This window comes from Ailuropoda melanoleuca, chromosome 3, assembly GCF_002007445.2.
Source record: "Ailuropoda melanoleuca isolate Jingjing chromosome 3, ASM200744v2, whole genome shotgun sequence".
NCBI lineage: Eukaryota > Metazoa > Chordata > Mammalia > Carnivora > Ursidae > Ailuropoda > Ailuropoda melanoleuca.
In genome coordinates, this window is record NC_048220.1 from 121,528,229 (window position 1) to 121,533,797 (window position 5,569).

General features: G+C 36.6%; 1 non-coding gene across 1 annotated transcript; it reads left to right on the plus strand.

Annotated features, from left to right (window-relative positions):
• The first annotated feature begins 3,079 nt into the window (after nucleotides 1–3,079).
• On the plus strand, nucleotides 3,080–3,183 carry LOC117801691. The gene has a single exon (XR_004624439.1). It is a non-coding gene; the product is annotated as a small nucleolar RNA U13 (small nucleolar RNA).
• The last annotated feature ends 2,386 nt before the right edge of the window (nucleotides 3,184–5,569 follow it).

A 5,569-nucleotide genomic window follows, 5' to 3' on the forward strand; every position in this document is an offset into this window, starting at 1 on the left:
CCTTGCTGTAGAAACTTTCCATGTACTTCTGATGTTAGCAGTATTTTATTGGGAGAGATTGATATCACAACTCTCTAATATGAACTTTAATATAAAATATGTCTAAAATACTTACATTAATCATGAATCACAGGCCTTAACTGGGCATTTACTGTGTTCAAGGCATTGCAGTTGACGATGAATATACAATTATCTGTGGTATGATGGAATGTGGAGTTTAATTAATGGGCTCTTTTTCATCTTCCTAGTTTAGCTGTCAGTCATACCCCATTTGGCAGTTATAGCCCTGTCACTTATTACTGTAGTGTTGTAAATAGCACTTGCCAAATTTATAGCTTTTAACTTCAAAAGGTTCCATATGGAGCAAGATAGAGACTATTCGAGAAGGAGATGCCAACAGAATATACAGGTTTCTCAGCCTGTTTCCAGACTTGGTAAAAGATCCTTTGAATTGGCAGAGGGAAGGTGTCAGGAAGAGGAAAATTAGACTTAGCAAAGTAGCCATGTGCTGTGCTCTCAGCATCTCAGTGGGGATGAGGCTGGTAACATTTCCCTTGAGATTTTCAGGCATTCAAGAGTAGAGGAGACATGTGCTCTACTTTCCCTTTCTGAAAGTTCAGAGGTGGCAGTCTCGCTGATGTGTATTGTGCAAACTTTGTATAGGTGAGTGGGGTAGAGACAGTGGCCTATATATGTGCCAAATAACTACTGTAGTATGGTCGCTATTACAGAAGTTAAGAAGAAAGAGAGGTTGTTTTGGCCTGGGTTTGTTGAGGAAAGTTTAAGTGTATTCTTGCCTTAGCAGGTTCATATGGGGAACACAATATTATGTTGGCTGGTTAGAATTAATAAAATCTTAATTAGCCTAAGAATATGAGCAGTAATAATTTTGGTTTCTCCCTTTTTAGCCCACATAGATAGTAAAATATCTATTTCTTATTGACTGGAGAATAGATAGAGCAAAAACTTTTTTCTTCACCCTTTGGGTACTCTTTATTTCTTTAATTATTAAACTGCTCCAGACCTGATGGTTAATAATTTTACTTTTTCTTCCTCCTCCCCGAAATTCCAAGGTGGCCGGAGCCCTGATCATGTTCTACCTATGTAATATGCAATATAGAAGAGCAACAATAGTCTCTAATAGAACAAATTCTATCCATTCCATCTTGGAAGTATGCCTAGATCTTAATAATCACTTAGATCATAGGGCACACATATGCCTTCTGGGTCTTTTTTCCTCCCATAAGTTACATTTTTTCCAGATGTTCTTTGGTCTCACAAAAAAACAGAACACTCACAGAAAAGGTACCACTACCATAAATTTTGCCTATCCCAGAAAATCTCCAGGTAGGAGCCTTCTTAAATCCAATTTCCATTCTAAGAGTAAAGTAATAAACTAAATTACAGCAAGCCAATACAACTCCTTCCTTACTTTTTATCGCATGCAGTTTGACTTCACAGGGACTCAGAAAAACAGTTAAAAATATTGCCATAACCATGAATTGTACCATGTGAACTGGAAATACTGACTATAATGTTTACGAAAGCCCTTGAGAGATGTTGCTTAGATTTAGTTACAGATCTTTTATATTAAACTTAAGTCCTTAAAAAACTCAGTTATTTAGTGGATTTGGAAGATAGTATAGAGTTGAATAATGTAAAATCTGAATATGGAGTTTACATTATATAACTGTAATTACATCTGGCCCTCTTGTCTTTTCTATAAGTAATGGCAGGTGGAGGTGTGACCTTTAACCCTAAGTAAACAATTATATAACTACTTAATAGTAATCGGTTTACCATCTGCAGTCCACACTAAGTTAAAAGACACCTGATCCTCAATTTTGGCATGTGGACCCAAGCTCTGCCTTTCCCCCCCTAGTTCAGTAATGAATGATCATTTCTATCTTGGTGATTCCTACTGTCAGTTTGATGGATGGAAAAACAGAACACTAAGTGTAGCCCCATTTATTCTGAACTGATTGGCTCCACCCAGCTTTGTTCCCATCCTACAGAGCTCAGTTCTAAGATAATCCAGGCTTTCATGTTTCTTCACCCCATTTTGGTCCAGTAAATAGATGGACCATTTCTACTAAATTTCCATGGTGAGTTTTTCCAGTCTTGAGTGAAATTCCTTTGGGTTCTGGAGGGAAAGGGGGACAATGAAAGGGCAAAAAGCTTTTTGTGGACATAGATTGCTTTTCCTGTCTCCACGGAGAGACAAAGCTATCCCTCAATGGGTGTTAAAATAATGTAAGAGTTCTACCCAGACCTGGATATGAGGAAAGCATTTGCTTTTTGTTCCACCATGTAGCAGGCTTTTAGCAGAGTAGAAAAAAAATCAATCACATTTACTGACAGTCTAAACACCTTTTTAATGTATTGCTCATTGCTGGTGCTGAAGAGGGAGAGAAGAATGGAGATATTGGCAATCATAAGGCCCCCCCCTTTTTTTCAATTCCACAGATGTTTTGGCCTGAGAGTCTCCACTTTAAGGCTTTTTAAAAATACCCTCTGTCATCTTGTTACAATAGTTATACATGAAGTATTTGAATTCCACCTTTTCCCCCCTGGTCTTCTAAGTGTCTGGTTTACTTTCCTCTTTATATTCTGTTTTTTTATGTAATTCTTCCCAATTCTGCATATCATCCCCCATATTTCCATACCAAGGCAACTACTTTGCTAGATTTAAATGATTTGAACTTGTTGTTAATGTTGCAATCATCCCTAGGGTATTGGCCTTCCTGTGTGTGCCTTGTGGGGTATCCTGTATTCTTCAGAATAAAGTAAGGGGTGGGAGTCATGGAATCTGTGACTTGCTGTTTCTGGCAACTCAGCCTTATGAACTGTATTCATGGGAATTTAAGAACCTGCTTTCTGGAGGTCACCTGGCTGCCTAACTACATTACTGTGGAAGATTCATGTTGTAAATGAGCTGTTAGTGCAGAAACATTCTTAATTAATGATACAGAGTGACTCTGCAGCCAGCCAAAATATGATTATGGAAGCATTTGTAAAGATTGTGTGACCTACAAAATAAATTTCCTAAATATTTTTTAAAAAAACTTACAGGGATTGGATTCATTTATAGTTCATGAGTGTGATGATAGGGTGTTCACACTGTTGTGTGACATATGCATCCCTCAAACCTTGCTACAACCTCGGCACACTACCTGTTTGACATGAAGGAAAAAAGAAAAGAAAGAGAACTTATAGGGCTTGGGTGTGCATGAAATTTATACATATATACTCTAATTTATCAATCATATATATATCATATACATATGGTATATACTTTATATGTGTATATAGTGTATATACTATCAATATGTGTTATCTATTATACTGTATATATAGTATATATTATGCTATATATGTGTATAAATACTATATATGTATAAATATACTACCCTAAATATACTATGTATTTACACATACATACATATTTACTTTATATGTTATAAATATATAGTATAATATATGTTATACGCACGCACACACACACACACACACGTATGATAATTTCCTTCTTTTAGGTGTCTCTAGGGAAATGACTATTTCTTTCCAGGTCAGCCTTGAATGTAAGGGTAGTAGATGGTCACTAATGGGTTGATTAACTTGGGTAAGCCTATAAACTTCTCCCTCAGACCCATCATGGAACCTCAAATTATGTCAGTTTGATTTTATTCCTTTAAGTTCTGAAGACCTTTCAGCATGACATTTTAAGGACCAATTAAGATTTATATGTTCCTGGGAACACTTTATCAGCTATAACTTGCTTGAAAGATTAAGGGAAAGGGAAAAAGGGCATTAGGTGACAATGAGATAATAGCAAAGTCCTTGCAAAAAGAGTTCAGATAGTTACCTGGATTGAGTAGTGGGACCACTGGGGGTAAGGGATGGGACTCACAGACAGAAGAGGTGGAAAGGAAGTGTCAGAGACAACTCCACCTACTTAGTTTTGCAGAAGTCTGGCTCAACCCCACTTTTGTGTGTAGTGGATGTTCACCCTGTCAAACAAGTATTTGGATAGTCTCTGAAGGGAGGTATAGTAATAACTTTTCTCTCCAAGTTAACAGCCAGAACCTTTACACACCCAAATAAACAACCTTCTGTGCCAAACATCACATTAGTTTATAGGTAGATGTCAGTGGTAGAGCTAAAACATTGCTTTCAAAGATTTCCTGTTGGAGGAGTCTGACAGAGGAGCTGGAGGACAGTTTTGCTGGGCTGGGCCAACAAATGCTCTTCAATGTTTTCCCCAATGGTTCTGTTGAAGTTGTAATTCATCACATACAAGCAATTTAATGTGTTTCTTTGAAAGTAAAACGGCTGGGACAAGGCTCAAGAAAGCAAAAACTTTCCCTTATCTGTTGAGTTTGATGGTGATTGGGTTAGTGACAAAACCTTCAAGTACTTCTTTAAGTACTACTTTCTGCCTTTTATGATGACCTAGTTTCTTTTGTTAGCAAAGTTTGACAATTATACCTTTCCCTCAACATTATTAATGAATATGAGGCTAACTCTTTCTCTTGGTTAGTCTTATCCTGCACTTGCTTTCCAGCGTTGTATGTTGTCCCAATGGTTTCCAGGTTCCAGACTTAGTGTCTCCCACATCCTCCCCTTTTTAAAAAATTTCCTATTGGCACAACATATTGACCAATCCAGAGGGGCAAGTGTCAAAAAGTAATGAAGATAATAATAAGTACCTATTATGTGTCAAGTATTGTGTAGAGTTCTTTACAAACTTTATTTCATTTAATCCTCAAAGCAATGTTGTAAGGTAGATACTATTGTAACCACTTTTATATGTGTATAAATTTTAGCCAAGACAGGTTAAATAACTCTCACCCTTATACAGTGAGAAGCTGAGATTTAAACCTAAGTATTGCTTGAAAAAAATAAATAAAATAAACCTAAGTATTGCTTGAATCTAAAATCAGTTTTGGTTTATGATCTTGTCTTCATTCATTGGCTACCTATTGTTAATGCCTAGCGTTTCTGTCATCTTGTGTATAAGCATATATAGAAATACACTTTTCATGTGCCTAATACTGAAACATTTTCATGTGGTTTATAATAAAAATCCACAAAACAAGGCAGCTAAAATAATTGAAAATATGTAGAGCAGTAGTTTGCAAATGACAATCATTTGCATCTAGGGCCACCTGTGCGTAGAGGATTTTTGAGGGAGGCGTAGTTGGGAGGGCCCTGAGCTCTGTTCTCAAAAGCTGTACTTTTATCTGTTTAATGTATCAAGATTCTAAGTAATAATTTTTTTTCAAACCCAAAATTTCTTTGCTTTAAAAACAAAAAAAGTTTCAAAGTCCTGATGTGTTATAATGTTGGAGAGATTTATTTTAGGAATTTGGGATGTCAAAGTTAGAGCCAAAAGATTGACTGAACTTTCTGGCAATTTCTGAGGAAAAAAAGAAACCGTGTTTGTTTATAGAGTCCCCATTATCTTATTTAGAAAGGAAAAGAAAGGAAAGGAGGAAGGGAGGGAGGGCAGAGCAGACAAACCAGTTGGCAAGGCAAACTTCTTCTTGATATGAATTGCAGGAGGAAT